Source organism: Ambystoma mexicanum, chromosome 6q (assembly GCF_040938575.1).
Source record: "Ambystoma mexicanum isolate Mex_15411 chromosome 6q, UKY_AmexF1_1, whole genome shotgun sequence".
NCBI classification, from domain to species: Eukaryota; Metazoa; Chordata; class Amphibia; order Caudata; family Ambystomatidae; genus Ambystoma; species Ambystoma mexicanum.
Genome location: NC_090937.1, coordinates 469,275,112 through 469,294,892, shown reverse-complemented (window position 1 = coordinate 469,294,892; position 19,781 = coordinate 469,275,112). Strand labels below are relative to the sequence as shown.

Below are 19,781 nucleotides of genomic sequence, written 5' to 3'. Positions count from 1 at the left end.
TGTCAGTAGAAACTTTGCTGAAGAGTTGTGTGTTGTCAGCATAGCACTAGTATTTGAGGGAGAACGAGGCAATGAAGCGTTGCAGCAGGGAAAAGAATATGTTAAAGACACAGGGCTAAATAATGGAGACCTGGGGGACGCCACCGGTGGAGGAGGAGTAGGGGAGGAGAAAGGGTCCAGAATGTTTTTGGATGAATGGTTGGTTAGGAATGAGCAAGCCAGTCCACTGCCCGCTCAGAGATAACAAGTGTATCATGGATCATTTTAATGAGGATAGAATGGTTTACTGTGTCAAATTGAGAAGAGATATCAAGGAGGATGAGACAGAGGTGGATTATGAATTGAGGGATGCAAGCAGGTTTTCACAGGTGTTCAGGAGAGCAGTGTCCGTGGCTCAGGAAGCTTGGAATCCATACTGGTGTACATGTAGACCACCAACAAGTACGTTATGGGCGTTGATTTGGCGTAGGGCAAACTTCTCTATCAGTTTCCCCAGGAAGAGGGTGATTGAAATGGGGCAGTAGTTGGCTGGGCAGGAAGGATCTTCAGATGGTATTGTAAGGATGGTTCGCACAGGGGAGTGGTTGAGGGAGGATTGAAAAGAACCAGCAGCAAAGGAGAGGTTGCAGAGATCAGCAAGAGCAGGGGCCAGAGAGGAGATGTTCCCTCGATGGTTCTGGATGAACATGGTTGCACTTGTTTGGAAGCGACCTTCATGGAATTGACGACTGTGGTGACTTCATCTGGGGAGACAGGAGTGAAGAAGGAAAAGGAGGAAGGAGGATGGTGAGTGGTATGGGGGCAGAGAGGTGAGGGTTGTGTTGGAAGAGCATATCACAAGGATGTTCATTATATCCCGGCTTTTTGCAAATAAGTGAGATGCAAAGGGACTGTTAAGGAGTAGGGGCAAAAGATACGGCAGATGGGTTGGTAAGTTGGCTGCACATTTTGTAAAGTATAGCCTTGATGTAAACCACAAGAAAGCAAGTACACAACAAATACTCACCTCTTGCACTCCCGGCAGCATCATGCTTGATGCACAAATTCACAGAGGCCGATGTCACAATGGAAGGCTGGCCACTGAGGCAACTGCCATGAAACACATAAGCAGACAGCACAAAGCAATGTGATACAGCAAGCAAGGAATAATGCATGCTAAATGTAGGATGCAAACATAAAGTGCATGATCAATGCAGACTTCATAGTCACAGCATAAAATTGGTAAAATTCTGCATTCAATAAAATGCAGTAGTACCATGCACCCAGCTGCGGTCCTCTTGAAGCTGCAAACACCCTGGTGCAGCATGCATGCTACATTCATGAGAAAGCACCAACACCACTAACCCTTATGTGCTGGTACGCAACATAGCATCCCAAAAAAGTGCATACATCCACACATGTTTGTGGCTTTTAACTGGTGCTGCACACCGTAATGGTTGATCCATAATCAAGACAGCCCAGGTGTGCCGTCTATCCATAACCCCACAAACATTTCAAGGGATGTGAAATGTCACTGATTACACATGCTTAAAGTGCCATGAGACACACACCAGCATGCCCATCAACACCTGTCACAGGCCACAAACAGCCGGCCATGCAACCCACGCCACACATTTTGAACGCCCACAATTTACAATATGAAACCAGTGGCCCCACCAATCCATCGAAACAACACCATGCCCAGACCCATCAGCAGAAGCACACCCTGTGAAACATGCACCCATGAAGAAGTACTGGTGCCCCACAAGATAAGTCACTCCTAAGTGATCACACACAGTGCAAGACTTCCATGCAAGCACCACACAAGCATTTGCTAATACCCTTCACTTACCTGTACAGGGTACCCACCTGCCTTTCATATGATGCACACCATCGAGAGACACTTCCCCTAAATGCAATCACATGCATAGTAACAACAGAACAGCATGAACATCCATGCGAACACATGATTTGATACAGAAAATATGCATAGAGCACCCACTGTAAGAGCACCACAGGGTGCAAGAGGGTGACAGGACATAGATTGTGATCTGCCTAGGAGTGCAGCATACCACAACAGAGAGACAGAGAGAGAGACACTGAGAGAGAAGCCCAAGGAAATGTCACATCAAGGAGGACATTGCCTGGATTAGAGATGGACAATGACATGCTCTACATCACAGTAGGTGCGGCAATAGATGAATTGACCAAGGTAGGTAACACAGTGACATGAGTACCACTTAAATAACCATACCAGCATGTTAGTATGCAAAGCACATCTAAGTTCAGTAACACACGCAGCATTCATGGTGATCAATCATGCATGCTCAACATGCAATACAATGCTCATGCTTACCCGTTGAATGCGTCGACATGGTGTGAATCTCGCATCACCTTCACCCGGAACTGTGTCTTCAAATTAGGTACAGGAGGGACAGTGCCTGGTGGGGGGCATGGGGAACATGGACGTCAAAGGATGCAGGGTGTCTCCCCCTTGACAGCAGTCACCGCCAGATCACGGATTACTTAACCAACATGGGAGAAGACATTACAACAGGCATAGTGAAGTACCATTCACACAGCACACGTGTGCAAGGGAACACAGAAACCATAGTTACCTGCAAATGCCATTCTGTGCACCACCATGAAAACATGCAAGTTGACCTCACTATGAATGCCTCCATGTCCACAACTCCAAACGTCATGGCCTTGAGATGTTAACAGCACACCTCAATGAAAAATAAGTAAAATAATAAAAAATAAACCAGGAAAGGGCAACCCAAAAATAAAATCCCATCATCCGGGCCTGGGGTCAACAAAAATCAAACACGTCCAATGGGGGTGAGTGGTTCCACCCAGGAGGGGGAGGGGCAGGGTGCATGTAACCTTCCATCAACTTGGGTGGATGTAAAATAAATAAAGAAAACAAAATACCCTCCATGGGCTCATGGACTGCACAGCTATTGTGGACTCCCACCGTGACATACCACCACCATCGCTGCCCAGCTCCTTGACCACCTTGCCCACCCACACCTGCCTCTGGGTTTGCCATGCCTGCACCGTCATCTTCAGAGCAAGGTGGCAACCCTATGGCAGCGAAGCATAGGGCTGTCAACTTCACTGCCAGGGAAGTTGACATCATGGTGGAGACGGTCCTGGATAATTATGATGCCCTCGTCAACCCAGTCATGCAACGCGGCAAGGAAGGACGTCAGCAGATCTGGGATGGGATAACAGATGCCATCAATGCAGAGGTGGTGGCATCCTGCACGTTCAAGACCGTGCACAAACGCAAGGAGGACCTGAAATCCACAACCCACAGCAAGGCATTGTGCTACATCCAGGCCGGTGCCACAGGGGAGGTGCACCTTGCGCAGACGTGCTGCATGTCCAATACCAACATACAGATCCTGGAGAAATTTTACCGGGCGCTTCACACCCAGGTGTGCGAGTTACATGAACATCTGAAGTCGACTGGTGAGTATCCATGTGGTGCAATGCTCTACGGTGCATATGCATGTTGGTGCATGTTGGCAGTGAGCCCCTTAGGCTTGCAGCAAGTATGGCTCTGAGACGGATGTCTGCATGCATGCCCCAGACATTGCTCTCCATGTGTGCATTCAGACGATATGTATTTTGAATGAGATATCACTTGCATTGTGTGTTGTAGTGCTTCTTTCAGACCGTGCGCATGTTTTGTTACTTGCGTCTGAGATGTGCCAGTGTGACAAGTGTGACGTTTGAGGTAGTGTTGCCCGCATCATGTGCATGCATGATGTTCATGTGTATGTGCAAAAGAGGTGAATGTGTGACTGGCCATCACTCACGCCTGGATGCGGCACGTGCATTTGGATGTCTGATGTAGTCATGTAGAGGGATTAAAGTTAACGGGACTCTGATGTGATTGCTAATCACACCGCTTGGGGCCTCTCAGTTGATGTGTGTGTATGAGATGTGTATATGCTTGTTGGTGTGGCATGCTGACATGTGCATGTGCAAATGTGTGGACCATATGCAATGTATTGGTTGTGACAGTTGCAAGTAGCCTGATGTGAATGACTGGAGTGATGGCCGGGCATGTATCTGCATGGATGTGGATTGTATGTCCATGTGTGTGGGTGTGGAGGTTGATGGTTGTTCCCTTGACTATCATGTTCATGCACAATTTGGTGCAGTACACTGATGTCTCTGTTCTGTCGCTCCTTTTCAACAGTTGAATCTGATGAAGAGGGCAGAACCAGTGCTGTGGAGCATGGCAGCAGGGATGCCTCCACCAGGCAGAGACGCAAGGCCCAGCCACGCCCCCATGAAAACACATCTTCGGGGAGCGATGTGGCTGTGGCCGCAATGGTGACATCGGGCATGGCTGCTGGGGTAAGTTCAAGAAGGTGAAGGTGGGAGTGGACTCCTCAGTATTGGTGGGGACGGTGATGCCACACAGGGGCCATCCATGGTGGAATCCATGGTGGAAGATGCCCTGGAGACATCCAGGTTAGCGGGAGCTAGGGCAGGAGGTGGCCATTGCAGCCCAGCTCATGGGGTCAGGTGGGGTTGTTGAGGTGGGTGTGCCTACTGCAGTCCTGTCCCAGGGGCATGAGGCTCTGCAAGCCACCTTGGAGGTGCCTCTGCAAAATCTAGTCCCTGGGCTGTATGCGCCCGCCGTGATGCCTCCACCCAGACCCACCACCTGGTGTCGGCTGAGGTTACCATCTGGTGTTGCCATCCGGGACTATGTGCTACACCTGCAGGCCGGGGTGGCGAGGCGTACAGCCGTCATCCGTGATGATGTGCAGGCTACACGTTGTCTGCTTCCACATCCTCACAGTGAGGTATGCCGCCTCATCACCTGGCTTGCAACATGCCTGTTCCGTGTTGTGCTCCCTGGGCTTTTTCACTGATGTGACCCCCCCTCATCATCTTTGTCCTCTGGGGTGCCTTCTGGCCCAGAGGGCCTTCTGTGCACCAGTCTGACCCACATTGCCCAGTCTGGTGAAGCCAACATCCCTGCCCGAGTTGGGAGTCCAAGGTCAATCAGCTGAGGAGGTTACTGTGCCCACCCAGGCACCGACAAGGTCATCGGCAATGGAGGGACAGCAAGCACCCAGAAGCAAGGAATGGGCCATACGCCCCAGGGTAGTGTCATCAGCTCAGAGGGCGTAAACATATAGCAGGCACCGGGCACTGTGGCAGCAGGTGGCAACCAGGAGGAGGCTACATTTCTCAGGGCAGAACATCCAAAGGGGGCAGGTGCGCAGTGTGAGATGGAAGGCACACATGGACGAGAGGGACAGGATGTCTTCCGTGTTCTGGAGATATGTGCGGCAGATCAGAGCAGAGAGGCAGCGGGCTCAGGAAGCAAGGATTGTGTTGGCCAGGGCTGCGATTGCGCTGTGTTGGTCGAGAAGGTGGGCTGCCATCCTGGAGGCCACTTGCAGGGAAGCCGAGGTGATAGGCACACAGATGCTGGAGACCCTGCAAGCCCTCCAGGCAAGAATGCAGGCCTGCATGAGGAGAGAGGACATGGCACTGGACTCAGCCCTGGTAGAAAGCCTAAGTGAGATTGGTGAGGATGAGTTAGACTAACCCGCTGCCTGTGTACATAGTTATTTAGGTGTAGGTTTCCTTTCTTTCTTTATTATTTTCCCCAGAATTCTCAGACATTCCTTCTCCCATTTTATTGTATATAGTTGTTTAGGCATAATGAACTTATTTTTGTACATATTTAACATTCACTACTTTTACCTTCATTCAAAGTTTATTTTTGTAGATATTTCTTGAATATACACCATTATGTTTGTTACATTCCAGTCTCTGTGCAGTTCTCCTTTCTCCTTTCAGCCAGTGCATCTCTCCTTTGAAAGACATGTGTCTTGTTGCATGCATGCTTCTGTATTGTTGTTTCAGGGATGTTTGTGGATGGCAGGATGCACATGTGCCTGACATGTGGTGGTGGGTCCATCAGACGGCTGGGTCTGCACTGTATTTTTGGATTAGCATTTACCTGTGCTGCACCACTATGTGTTTGGCATCAGTGTGGTTGGGATAGAGGAAGGTGGGGGGCTGGAGGGTTGTGTGTGTAGTACAGTAGTTCACGAGGGCATGCGTTTTCTCTGAGGTGCAGCCTGGGATTGCAAAGTGAGGCACGTGATTTCTCTGGGGTTGGGCCTGGCCTTGCAAGGGAGGGCACTTGTGTTCACTGGGGTGCGGCCTGGGATTGCGAGGTGAGGCGTGCGATTTTTCTGGGGTGTAGCCACCCCTTGCGAGGGAGGGCACGCGTTTTATCTGGCATGCGACCTGGGAATGCGACCTGAGGCACGCAATTTTGCTGGGGTACTGGATGCTGGGCCAGGGGTGGCGCAGAGGCTTGCACCATGCTTGTCCTTTGGCTTGCTTTTTGGTGTGTGTAGGGACGCGTTGCAGGCATTCCTCGCAAAGCTTGTTGCGACTTGCGCGACGGCTTGGAATCCATGAATACACGTGGTACGCAATAGTTTTTCTGCACCACGGCTTACACGGGGTCCATCTCACCCTGCCATTTCTGTTCCAGATTCCATGAACTGGACCCTAAATCTATCTGGTCCAGGTTTCAGTATCATTTCAGCATGGTACACAGTGCTTGACTTATGCACATCCCATGCGCTTCGCTTCCCTGTACTGTCTTCTTGATTGTGCTCATGACACACTCCACCATTTCATGTTCTTGGGGTAAATAAGGGTGTGATTTTCCTGTGAGTCACTGAGTTACACTTTGCAAAGTTTTTAAAGGCACGTCTATTAAAGGGGGAACCATTATCTGTCTCAGCATTCCCCCACATCAATCTCAGCATTCCCCCACAGTGAGGGAATCTCATCTAGAAGTGAGAGGACTCCTCTGGCAGATGTTGAAGATGTCTGCATTATAATGGGGTATCGTAAGTACTCGTCTGTTTGTCTTTGTATTTGTGGTGGGATTTAAAGAGTGCACTTTCACTTGGAGTCTCAAGACACTAACAAGCTGGAACTGATGAGAGACAAATAAGCTGGGCTTCGACTGGAAAAAGTCAAGATTTCTGTGCTCTCCTAAAGGTAAGGTGATGGGCGGTGTGGCCAAGGGGGGCAAAAGGAGATAGTTCCAAAGCCAGGGTGGAATAAGATGGAACGTGCATCCTCTGTTTCTTTTGCTATGGGAAGATGGAACGCGAAGGGGAAGAGCAGTGGGAGGGCAAAAGGAACATGAAGGAACATAGTGACAGATTTTGTCAAGAGGAAAGGGAGAACATATGCAATAGAAAATCGTGTGAGCAGAGTGATCTGAAAAAGACTCATTGCTGGTCCTGAAGGTAATTGAAGGCATGAAACAAAGTCAAGATGTGATCATACCTGTGAGCACCCATAAGAAGGTGTGTGGCTGCATTCCATTAGGTCTGAAGTTGTTTCAACTGTGATAGTGGGAAGCAGGCCAAAATGGGGGAGGTCATGTGGGAAGCCCCAGTCAGAGCCACAGTTTTGAACCAGGGAGTCAACAGACCCAGTGGGGGTGTGTTGAGTATACAGACAAACTGGGTCCCCCTCTGGAAATAACAAGCAGGCTACATGGAAAAGTGGGAACTCAAAGTCTTTGTAGAAACCAGGAACAGGTCTATTATAGGAAGAGGAGTAAACTCATTGCCAGCAGGATAAATTAGACACACTGGACTAGCTAGGCACACCCACTGACATGGAACCCGGGGCCTGAGGAGTACCCTTGGATGCAAAGGTGGGGGGAGGGACGCCAAGGGAGACAGAAAAGGGTTGTCGAAGGGGGGCTGGTAGAGATGGTGAGGGGGAAAATGAGAGAGACCGGTGCAGAGACACACTTGGGGACAGACACACTTAGGGACAGACACACAGACACAAAGGGGACAGAGAAGCAGTGAGGGAGAGGGAGGCAAATAGAGGCAAGGGAAGAAGAGACAGATATCAGGAGACCAACTGGTGAAAAGGTGGACCAGGGTTGGGTAGGAAGGGAACCAGGGGAGATGGATAAGGCCAGACAGGGGGAAGGGTACCTGCCAGAAGGGCTTCTGCATCCTCTGCCACAACCACATCAGCACACCACACTGTCAGCAGCCAAGGAAGAAAATTAGCCCTCTGTACTTCTCCACAGGCTTATATAAGGCTGTTGGTCCTGCCCATTGCAGGGCCGGCCTCCCACTCAGGCAAGTGTTTGTTTGTTGAAGGGTTGTCAGGGTCACTTCCAGGGCAAGACCCCTCTCCCAGGCAAGTGTTTGTTTGGCTGTTGCTAGGACATGTTGTGTGATTCACAGGTCAGGGGAGTTGAGCCCAGAGGTGTGGAAGTTAATTGTAGAATACAGTGCATGGCAGTTTGGCACAAAGGGGTGTTTATTTGTTGGAATAGGGAATGGAGGAGGTTCCCAGAGTGGGGACTACCTTGGTGACTCAGGATAATTACGGGGTGGGCCTGCCGGAGCCACCCCACCAACTGTCACTGAGTCTCAGGAGAGCAGAGTAAAGATTCAGCATTAGGTGGCAAAACAGGTTTTTCGACGATGTGAGTTGGCAGGTTTACTGTCGAGTGTGCCAGAACCAAGTACAAAATATGGTGATCAGGCGATGTGGGGAATAAGCACAGTGAAAACAGGACAAAATACACACACAGGTCACTTAACAGAAATATACAGCAAGCATATGTTGAACGGAGAAAAAAAAAGACTGCCGTATTGCTCGCTTTTCATGGGAGCTAGAGACGCAAAGAAAAGCAGGAGATTAATTATAGGGTGGGGAAGAGTTGAAAGGGGTTTCAGGCTGCAGCTGAGCAACATATATAACTGGTTCTTTGTTGATGGATCATGGCTTGGGTCCACAACCCCCCCCCAACGACACAGTGCAGGGGACACAGAGGAAAATGCATTTGAGAAAAATAAAAGTCACCCAATACTTTGTAAAATGAAGCTGTGTAATACATTGAAATACAGTGGGGAAATTAAAAGTCATGTACTACATTGCAAATAAAATGCCACATAGAAATTGCCATTTCCACCCATCATATGAACTGGACAGCCAAGATAAATAGAATTGATGTAATCCAGTCTAAAAGAGATGAACGCAGTGGTCACAGTAGTACGGTGTGAAGAATGGAGATAAAGTAAAATGTTTGAAGTATGTACAGATGAAAAAAGCAGAACTTAGTGGAGCATTGAGTTTGGGCAGCAAAGAAATATTTATCGATCTTGAAACATGTTCTTCACTCAGGTGAGAAAAGTGGGGCATAGGCCCATAAGAGAGAGAGCCAAATTAAGTGTTCCAGATGTCAGAGTTACCTCTGAGTATTAGACACTCCTAATGTCTGCACATGCATTTGTGTATGGCCTTAAGACATAACTCAAAGTTATTGTCAAAGATCGACCTTCATTGTGGATATAAACAGATTTACATATCGCCAGCATAGGAATAGAACTATAGGCTGAACTGATGGATAAGGGTTGTCCGGAATGCATGTAGATGTTAAATAGAATTAGAGATTAAGAAGATCCCTGTGAGGTCCCACAGGTCACAGCTAGGTGTGGGGGGCAGGTGAAATGAAAAGAGGGTTCTTGATAGATTGAACCTGATCAGTAAAAAAAAGGATTTCCCCAGGAGAAAGGGAAGCCAGTAATGTAATGTTGTAATGTAATGTAATGTAATATAATTTATAAAGCACAAACCAAGGCCAAAAAGGCATCTGAGCACCAGCCATCAGGTGGGAGGGGAAGCAAAGAGGTCCTACCCTGTCTCAGAACAGTCTTAAGTGCTCTACGAAAGCACAAATGATCTTGAATCTTTCTGAGGAAGGCTGGAAGGGAGTTCCATAAGGTGGGAGCTAATAAAGAGAAGGAGCAGCACCCGGCTCAGGCTTTACGAAAACAAGGCACTTCCAACAGGTTGGCAGACGATGACCGCTGGGAGCGTGTGAGGAGATAGCGGGACAATTTGAATTGAAAGAAAGTGGGCAGGTGTGAAAAAAGGCACGAAGTGTAATACAGAGCACCTTAAACTTTGCCCGGCTTTTGACAGGAAGACAATGAAGTTTGGCCAACAGAAGTGCAGCAGAGGACCGACTTGGGGCATTCAATGCCAGGCGCGCAGTGGCATTTTGCAGTATTTGGAGTTGATGGACCAGGAATTCAAGTTGACCCAGATAAATGCCGTTAGTCTTAGTTTACAGAAACCCGAACTACAAACTGCCACAATCTGCACTTCTCTGGAACAAGAGGGGAGGAGTTTAACCTATAGACTCTTAAACCAAGGGACTAGAGGTGGGGCAGAGTCCCAGGGAGTCAGGCCAGAATTCGTAAAACCAGAAAGAGTGAGCATAGGGGGGACCAACTATCATAATCTGATTTCGGGGCATGATGTTTAAAAGTAGTTGTGTGTCGTCTGCGTATGTATAAAAATATTTGCCAGCCGTCTCAATTAAATTTGCTAAGCGACGCAGAGATCTATTAAAAAGCAAAGTGATAAAGAAGAACCCTGTGGCACACCACACAAGATTGGCATGGGGGGAGCGTAGAAACCTGAGAGGGACAATGTCTGCATACAGTCCCTCAGGAACAAAGAGAAACATGCCAACTGGACCTGACAGTACTGCATGCTCCAAGCATTGCAAAAGGATATTGTGGTCAATGGTATCGAACGCTGCAGAGAGGTCAAGGAGAATTAAGACGCTGGCCTCAACGCGGTCCTGGAGCAGGGCCACATCGTCCAGCATCAAAGCCATAACCGATTCTGTCCCCATGAGACGCCTAAATCCAGAGAGAAAAGAAGGAAGCCAACCGTTATTCTCCAGGAATCTTGACTGCTTAGGGGTGACAATGGCTTCCATAAGCTTCACAATAGCTGGGAGAAGAGAGATCGTGTGGTAGCTTGCAGGGGCCGAAGAATCCAGTGATGGCTTCTTCAGCAATGGTGTGACAATAGCATGTTTCAAGGGGGCAGGACTAACCCCACTCACAAAGACTGATAGAGCGCGGCAGTGAAAAGTGAAATTGTGTCCAGAGGCAAAGACTGAAGCAGGTGAAGCGGGATGGAATCCGAGGGAGATGATGATTTAAGCTTACACGTAGCTGCCAGTACACTCACATCAGAAAAAGGCTCAAAACAAAGGAGAAGTTTCCAATGCTAAGGGGGACATGGGAGTCAGATTCAACTATCCCTAGTCCTGTCGACAGGATCAGTGTCTTAATCGTGATGATTTTTTCTGCAAACACAAACTGATCGCATTACAGCTAGCTTGTGAATGGGAAGGATCAAAACGGGTGGACCTGGGAGCAGAGAGCTCCTATGTCACTTTAAACAGTTCAGAAGAAGGACAGGACAGAGTAGTTATACGATCTGTGTAATGCTGAGATTTGGCTGCCAGTTTATATTGAGATAGGGACTGTTTATACTCAGCTTTGGCTAATGTCTTATAAGAGACACAGCATTTGCGCTGCACCCAATCACACTTCTCCTTGATGGTTCTCAAGACCAGCACGAACCAGGGAGCTGAAGGTTTCAAATAGCGCACTCCTTTCTTCAGAGGTGCCAGCCGGTCAGCTGTGAAGGACATGGCTGATATGAATGCTCCACACGCATCTCCTTGGTTCTCCGAAACAACTGTTCGTACATTGTCTTTCAAAGTGTCTGAGAGATGCCCCAAAGGGACCTTGGCCCAATGAGAGGCTTGCAAATACTTTGGGTGGTGCCTGCCTATGTATGGGCAGGACAACAAGAAATGGGAGCAGAAAATGGTCAAACCTGGTAAGTGGTAATTGGCGAAAAGTCACAGAAAGCGATAGATCAGAGAAGATTAAATCAAGAGTGTTACCTATATCATGAGTCAGAAGGTAGTTGTGCTGATGGAGCTGGAAATCCGACAGCCTGGAGGTTAAAGTGACCACCTGCCTGCATTCCTCATTCCCTATATGGGCATCAGATGGTCTGCAGTATCAAAGACTGCTGAGAGGTCTAATAATATAAGGATGGTGAGATCACGAGCATTCACTGTCAATCTGTGTTCTCTTTTTCTCCTTTCCCTTCCTGCTTAATAAATTAGATTGCTTTACTCACCTATTGCTTTTTAATTTTACAGCTCCTAAGAAGTGCAGCCTCTGGTCCAATGAGCCTGGTCAAGAGTGCTGTCTATCACTCTTGGGTGGGTTTATTGGGAGAAAGGCTTCACTTGACAGCACGCCTGAGAAGGAACATAGCATGCCAAGTAAGCTATCCATAATTTTATCCAAGAATGAGATAGGACACAATTTGAAAAGGCGTGAAAGGTGAAGGGTTGGCTTCTCATAAAGCATACAAAAGTGGCTTATGTTAAAAGAGGTTCAAAATCATTAAAAAAAAACGGGCAGAAAAATCTGGGAAGCTTTTAATCAATTTAGGAGAGCAGAAGCTTCACAGACTTTTGTAGTTGGAAGAAGCTGTCTACATCTTTCGAGGCTGTGGCAAGTTGTTATGGCGTGTCTAGGTTCCTGGAGTTTTCAGTTTGCTGGTGAACCCACAGGGGTGACGTGCCCTTACTATTCTCTCGATAATTGAGTTAAGTGTGTGAAATCATATACATAGCATCACCAAAGTTGTTTCTTTGTTGTGGCAATGCCTCGTACCCCATCATGAGTGGTGTCAATGCCCTGTTTAAACAGGTTTTTGAGAATCATGAATCGGCCCTAGAAATATTATGTCCTTGTTTGCTCCAGAGTGGTCTTCATGTATGTTTTTGAAAGCCCTTATTTCGTCTTCTTTGTTGGATCTTTTTTGTGTAGTCAGATGCTTATGTCAGATTAACTGGCCTTCATTGTCTCTTTGCATGAAAAACTTGATGTACTCTTTGGCTGGTGATGACTCTGTTGTAGGGTTCTTGAGTGGACGCCTTCATGTGTAGCCTGTTGTCTTGTATTATTTGCCTGATTTGTGAATGGTATTGAAATCTTAGTTAGGAGTCTTTCACCCATTGTACAATTCTTGGAGGCCTGTAGATTTTGGATTGATTGGCATATATTGATAACAGCATTGGATGATCTGTTATTATGGTGAGGAGCTTCCCAGACTGGAACATGTGATGATGTTCACACACCAACGCTGTGGCCAGGTGTTTCGTTTCTTCTCTATCTCAACCAATGCCCGCTCAGTGTCTGTTAAATTATGACTTGCATTTGTTGGATTTTCTGTTCTGTGTCTTAAACTGACGATTTTTTTTCTGTGCAAATGGTACGATCATATATGTCATGTGTTCTTTGGTTCAAACATTCTTATTTATTTTTATGAGCGATTATTTACACTTTGCAAATGTTGCAGTTGCTCTCTTTATGGGGGCATAACCTGTAATGTAAAATTTGGAGACAGATGTTCATAATGCCCGTGCTGTCCTAAATATGAAGGGTAATAGAACTACTGTTGATGTATTTTTTTTGAATCCCTGCACCCCCATTTGTAAGTGTAAAGAACGTGGGATTAAAAAATGAGATTCACTAAACATTAGTAATGCATTTTAATAAGAAATTATCATTTCTCCCTTTCACTAAGAGTAACTGATTCAAACAGAAAATATGTCATTTACACTGGGAATATTGGAACAAAACCAATACAGGACTGACATGTGTTTCGCACTGAGGTCTATTAAATAGACCTATAATGTAGTTTGTCAAAGTCTTGGGTAACAATAAATGAAAAATCAATTATTGAAGAAAGATATTCAAACTATAGGTAGGACAGACAAATCGAAAGAAAGGAAAAAATAAAACAAACATTGCAATCGAGGTTCATGAAAGATGTTTCCATAATTATACACGAATAAGGAGAGATGCAGTCCAAAGCTATCCTAGACATAAGGGTGACTCGAGGTCACCACAAATTTGCAGCAGGGCCAGGTGTCTGCTGGCTCTTAAAAAAGGAATGTCACAATGAAAATACAGAAGTAAACAACGGTTTATTTAAACTAACAGGAAGACATATAAAGAGTAGAGGGTGCCGTAGCACATGGAATATGCATGAACAAGACTTTAGTGGCCTGAATATTTGGTGGGTTAGTAGAGTGAGTGACGAAAATCATTAAATTCTTGTATTCTTTAACTATACCAATACATTAACATCGTCCAAAGTGACAAAGATATTTAGATTCTTGTATTGTTTAACATTAACAATACATTAACAATGTCGACACACTGATGAGCGTTTCTTCCATAATTATACAGCAAGACATGTTATACACATCCAGTTATCTGACCTGCAGGGTTGATAATGAAACATAATATAATGGCATCAATATTATTTTACAGCAACCTCTCACTCGTTTAATATTTATGTTGCTGTAGTAGAAGTTGGTAAAGTTCCTGGCAAGACAAAAAGCTAAAGGTACAGAGGTATTACATGTAAAACTACATACTCAGCTGTGAGTATTGTACAAGTAAACAGCTTCAAATGAAGACTACAAATATGATACTGATTTGTGTGTTACCTTATCCTTAAGTACTATGGTATCAAGCCGTCTGTGGTATCGGGAACCTTGAATAAGGATTAAAGCGGACATTGAGTTTGCAGTGTCATACCGAAAATGGAGTCAAGAGCAGACAAAATTGTCACTTTCATTATTGTGTCACTGTGGTTGATTTTAAGTATACAGAACAATGATCAAGTATTAAAAACGGTTAGCAGCCAACAGCAAATACTAGTATTGCGTGATAGGAACCTTTGGATAAGTTATGATTTCATAACTGAATGTGCGCACAGGCTGGTAGCCGCCTATGATCCTGCAAGGAAGTAAATTGCCATGCTCAGATGCCAAAATCTCATGTCCGGTATTAGTGTAAATAAAGGCAGAACTACCCATTAGAGGACGTTGGCCCTGGGGTGGACTGATATAGGTCTAACTTCCAGCAGGGTATTGGAATGAAACATATAGTAAATAATGGCATAGTCATACTGTTTTGTTATGAGTTCGTCCCACACTGAATGTTAGGGAAGAAGCTATAAGAACTCCCAGTGTGATTGTTAAGAGCTCTAATTAGGACTCTATAATGCAAAATGACTCACCTAAATCAAATCTGATCAATTGATGGGTGTTTAGGGATCAGCAAGGAAAATGAGAATATTTAAGATATAATAGCTAGATAATACTGATATGGTTAAATCAATTGTTTAGAAATAGGCCTCTAAATAGCACGTAATGATGGCACTGGTCATGTACAGTTCAATAATCATATGGGAATTAGCTATTGGAGATACAAAGTCCAGCAATATTTATAGATCCGATAGTTAGATTGTCTCATTTAGTGTGAGAAGTATACACCTCTTCTGTAACTGGGGCAATTTGAACTTTTTCTTTCACTTCACCAGAGTGTTCATGCATGCAGATTCAAGGGACTACTAGAAACAGTGTACATCTGAACGTTCCATTTTCCTAAATATATAGGCAACTTATCCTGAAGGTTTCAAACAACCACGCTGACTGGAAAAACGGTTGACGTGCAATTTTTAAACTATTGGGAATTTTGACACTAAAGTATATTTAATTGCCATAGTGTATGCTTGCTAATGTAGTTCTGATACTGAAAATCAAATTTTCTTCTCAATAACGTATGGTTAAGTTTTTGTCACCTCCTCATTTAGTGGTTTCATTTCGCTCTATTCCCAGGAATCTCAGCGTTTCCACTTGGTCTTCTATGTGAGCATGGGCCCAGTTCTGGGCTAGCAGATATATTTCACCTCTGTTAGTATGCTCATCAAATTTTCCTTGATTGTTGTCCTAAAGTGACTTTTGTTACTCACAGTGTACAGTTACTTGCATATACAAATTATAATATAAACCACAAATGTACTCTTACTATTAATGAAGTGCACCGTTTTTAACACCTTACTTCTGCCACTATTGAATTTATTTAGCTTCTTCAAGCATAAGAACAGGGATGAAGCCATGGAACATCCAAGGTAGAAGGAAGAATTACAACTGGTCTTCATTACACATGAGGCTATCCTAGTGCAATATGCTGGTATGCCAATTCTCTGATAGTATCTGGTGTGTCAGTGTGCCTACCTAGGTTCGGTACAGGTCAGCATTCATTTAGCCATACACCATCAAATATTCTTGCCAAGTGGTGAAACATTAAGTTATGAATGAAATAAAACAGCTTTGGGAGTGCGCCTTCCATATTTTAATTAAGCAGTGACACCATTAGCAATTCTTTAAAAAAGATTTAAAACCTAATGTTTGGTCCTGAACATCTATAATAATTATTATTTGGTTTCATGCATAAGGTGCTATAATCGTAGAGTATGTCAGATGTGTCTGTCTCTCTTTTTTTAACAGTTTCAGCTGTATTATTAAATATCAGCTGTCAGCAGGACACGGGTTCCCAAGGACAAGGATTAAGATCTTGAGTTTTGCAGATGATAAACTGTCAAGCCAACTGCCACTAGGACACAATTTCCGTACTTGGTTTTGCAGTTCTGCCGACATAAACGGCAGCCATCTATAGTGGAACAACAGTCTGTGACAAGGCCAATAACATGGCCTTGTCAAAGGGGGGCGGGGGGAAACCCTCTCAGCCAGGGCTCAGAGGCCTACCAGGGACGAATCCAGGATCAGTCCTACCTGTGAGGTGGACAGTGACAGCAGAGAGAGCCCCAATTTCTGCCCCTCCCCTTTTTGTGCCAGCCTGTATCTTTGAAGAACCCACTTTGCCTCCGAATACGTATACTCATCAGTGTTTTCTCTCAATTGCAGATAATGGTCAAGATGGGAGAAGAAAAGAGAAGCTGGTGAACCCAAGAGCAGTTACCCGTGCAAACGAAGCTCCAAACGAAGCTTCTGCTCCACAGAGACCTGATCACCAGTGAAGCACAGCGAAGGAGAGAGAGATGACATGTGTAGTTGTACACCACCACGGTAAGGAAACCGGCAAAGCTTGCCAGTAATCCCGCATTTGAAAGAGACATTCCACTAGAGTACTACAATCTTAAATGAGGAAAGTTACCCACGCTTACCAAGAAAGACCCGGATAGAGGGGCCCAACCACGAACTGTACAAAGGATTTTCCAACACCACCAAATCTACCAAGTGTCAAGCATGCACAGAAAGAGAGGCCGAGGTTGAGCCCCAATTGAAACCTTTTCTCTGCACAGAATTGCTGGGGCAGGGAAATGAGAGAAGCACGTTGGTCAGGGATGAATAGCAACCAGCACAGGGGATGGCTACTTAAGCAGGGAACCGGAAACAGGAAGTGTGGGTGTATTGGGTGAGGTCAAAGGTGGAAACAGAGAGAGAGAGAGTGAGTGAGTGAGTGAGTTTGTGTGTGTGAGAGAGAGAGAGAGAGAGAGAGAGAGAGAGAGAGAGAGAGAGACACACACACAGAAAGAGAGAGAGAGACAGAGTAAAATGAGAGTGACTGAATAGTGGTTGGGAGGAGGAGTAGAATGGAAGGAGCAGAAGTAGTAGTAGTATGGGAGGATTAGTGTGGGAGGTGGAGGATTATTAGTGTGGGAGTAGTAGTAGTAGTGTATGAGGAGGAGTATTATGAGAGAAATAGTACATGAGGAGGAAGAGTAGAGTGGAAGAAGGTGTAGTAGTGTGGGAGGAAGAGTAATAATAGAAGAGGAAGAGGAGTGTGGTATTAGGAGTATTAGTGCAGGAGGAGTAGTAAGGTGGGAAAAGTAGCAGTGGGGGAGGAGCAGAAGTGGAAAGATAGCTAAGAGGGAATGCGCTCTTCTTGGAAAGACAAAACTGAGCAACACAGGTTCGATATCTGGTCCCATGCTTCGCGGCTGGCATCTGGCATGAAGCGCAATATATATATAAAAAACTTTTTTTTAACATCAAAGGGTGGAGGCACGAGACAAGAGGAGGTTGGTGGGGAGGAATTAAGGGAGAGGAAGTATGTAGAGTAGAAGGATAAGGTGACAGTGGGTGTGAGTGAAACCAGTTGAACCCGACAGAGCAGTTGCAAGGCACAACCCCAATCCCTATCAGAACATTAACCTTTGGTGACAGTAGGGAAAGTTAGGAAGCACCTGAGGGAGTTAGTGAGCCTGCATTTAGGGAGCTATAATGAGTCTAAGTCAGAATTTAGACAGTATGGGTCAACAATCCACAGCATTAACCAGAGGTTACAGAGACCTGGGATAGGGAGGAGAGTCCTGGCAGGGCGAGAGAGAGGGAGTTACAGATCTAAGCCACACAAAGTTCTCAATATAGACCCTAGCGTTGACCTTGAGTGGTTTCTGTACAATCTGTGAGAAGTCATTGGTGCATCTGACTATCATGGTCCTGGGTGAACATTCTATGATCAGTTCAGTGTATAGGCCAGACAGAGCTTGTTTGCTAACTCCTGTATATGTGTGATCACTAGAAGGACAATCTTGTTTTCTGGTACAGTAGGGTTTCCGTCCTCATTGGAATGGTTGTCGGCATATCTCCTTGATAGCGCATCACATTGGTGCTAAGGAATCCTGATTTATAGGGTACTATGAAATTGAAATGGGAGAGAAAGTGGATCCCCCTGGTCTGTCGCTGACTCTGGCTATTTGGGAGGAAATGCAGATTTCTAGATCCGGTGATGACTCACTTGATGACTGGCTCCTTTGAGATGGTGTTTTCTAATCCCTGGAATCTTTTGCGAATATCTGCATTTCCTTTTCTAGCAGCAATAGGAATGGCCATATGCATCTGCCCCATGGTATATGGAATACTGTAACAGGATTGGCTTGCCTCAGCAGAGGATCTGCAGTGAATCTAGTCTCGCTGGTATTGAATGTGGCTTGGGAGGTGCTGCTACATAGGTTTGGGTTGCCAACCTTCAGGAGTTTGGACAGAGTGAATAATCTGCAACAATTTGATGAAGGTCTGAGAATCTGAGGAATGCTGTAGTGACTTCATGAACGTCAAGGATTGTATGTATCTCACTAGAATTCATCTCAAACCCATGTGGGGATAGTATGTACACCAAGAAGGTGAACTGTTTGTTGTGGAATACGCATTGGAATGATTTGGCATACGGGTTGGAGTGCTTCTTTGGCATGGTAAATATGCAGCTCCATTGTCTTGAGGAAAACAAGATAATTAGCTAAGTATATCAATATCATGATCTGTCGGCTGAATATGAATCTGAAGACATCTTTCAAGAAGTGCTGGAATGTCGAAATGGCATTACTTACCTGAATGGCATGACCAGGCATTTGTAGTTTCCACTAATTGGGCCTCATTACGAATTTGCTGGTAAAAAAAGAAAATTACTAGCATGTCGGTGCTACCGTTTCCATGTAGCACTGCTGCCGGAATCTATGGTAGATTCCGAGTCAGCGTGCACGTGCATTCCAGTATGCCGGAAATGGTAGCACCGGCATGCCTGTAATGGCCCCAAAACCCCTGATACCGGCATTGTCGATGCCGCAGACACCGACTCCGGCACCAACGATGCTGTAATTACTGGTGCCGGTATTACAGGCACCGAAAACAACATCATCACGCAACACAATCCATTGCAATCCTCATTGTACATGAGTGTTGCTGGAAAACCAAGTACATCCCGACACAGAGGAACATGTCAGCTAGGCAAGGTGCCATCCGTTGTCGCAAACCATGGTTCAGTGAACAGGAACTGAACATGCTGGCAGACACACTTGTGGAGCATGCTGATGTGGTGTTCTGTGCTGATCTGCGGCACGCAGCGCAACAGATCCCTGCTTCCATTCTGCCCACCGACTACCTCCTTCCACACAAGTACAATGTACCTGGCAGGAAGACGAGAAACAAATCCCACTGACACACCCCACATGTCCCCTGTATTGCACACACAAGTACGATCTGC

At 45.7% G+C, this 19,781-nt stretch overlaps 1 long non-coding RNA gene across 2 annotated transcripts in view; it reads right to left on the bottom strand.

The window, feature by feature from the left end:
- Positions 1–19,781, bottom strand: part of LOC138516113 (uncharacterized) — a 229,590-nt gene that overhangs the window by 93,585 nt on the left and 116,224 nt on the right. The window contains exons 4-5 of one of the 2 annotated variants that reach the window (XR_011282231.1): positions 2,336–2,420; positions 1,829–1,888 (exon numbers count right to left, since the gene is read on the bottom strand). This is a non-coding gene — a long non-coding RNA (uncharacterized lncRNA). Of the gene's footprint in view, positions 1–1,828; positions 1,889–2,335; positions 2,421–19,781 lie in introns of those variants that run through there. The other variant, XR_011282229.1, reaches the window with a different exon arrangement.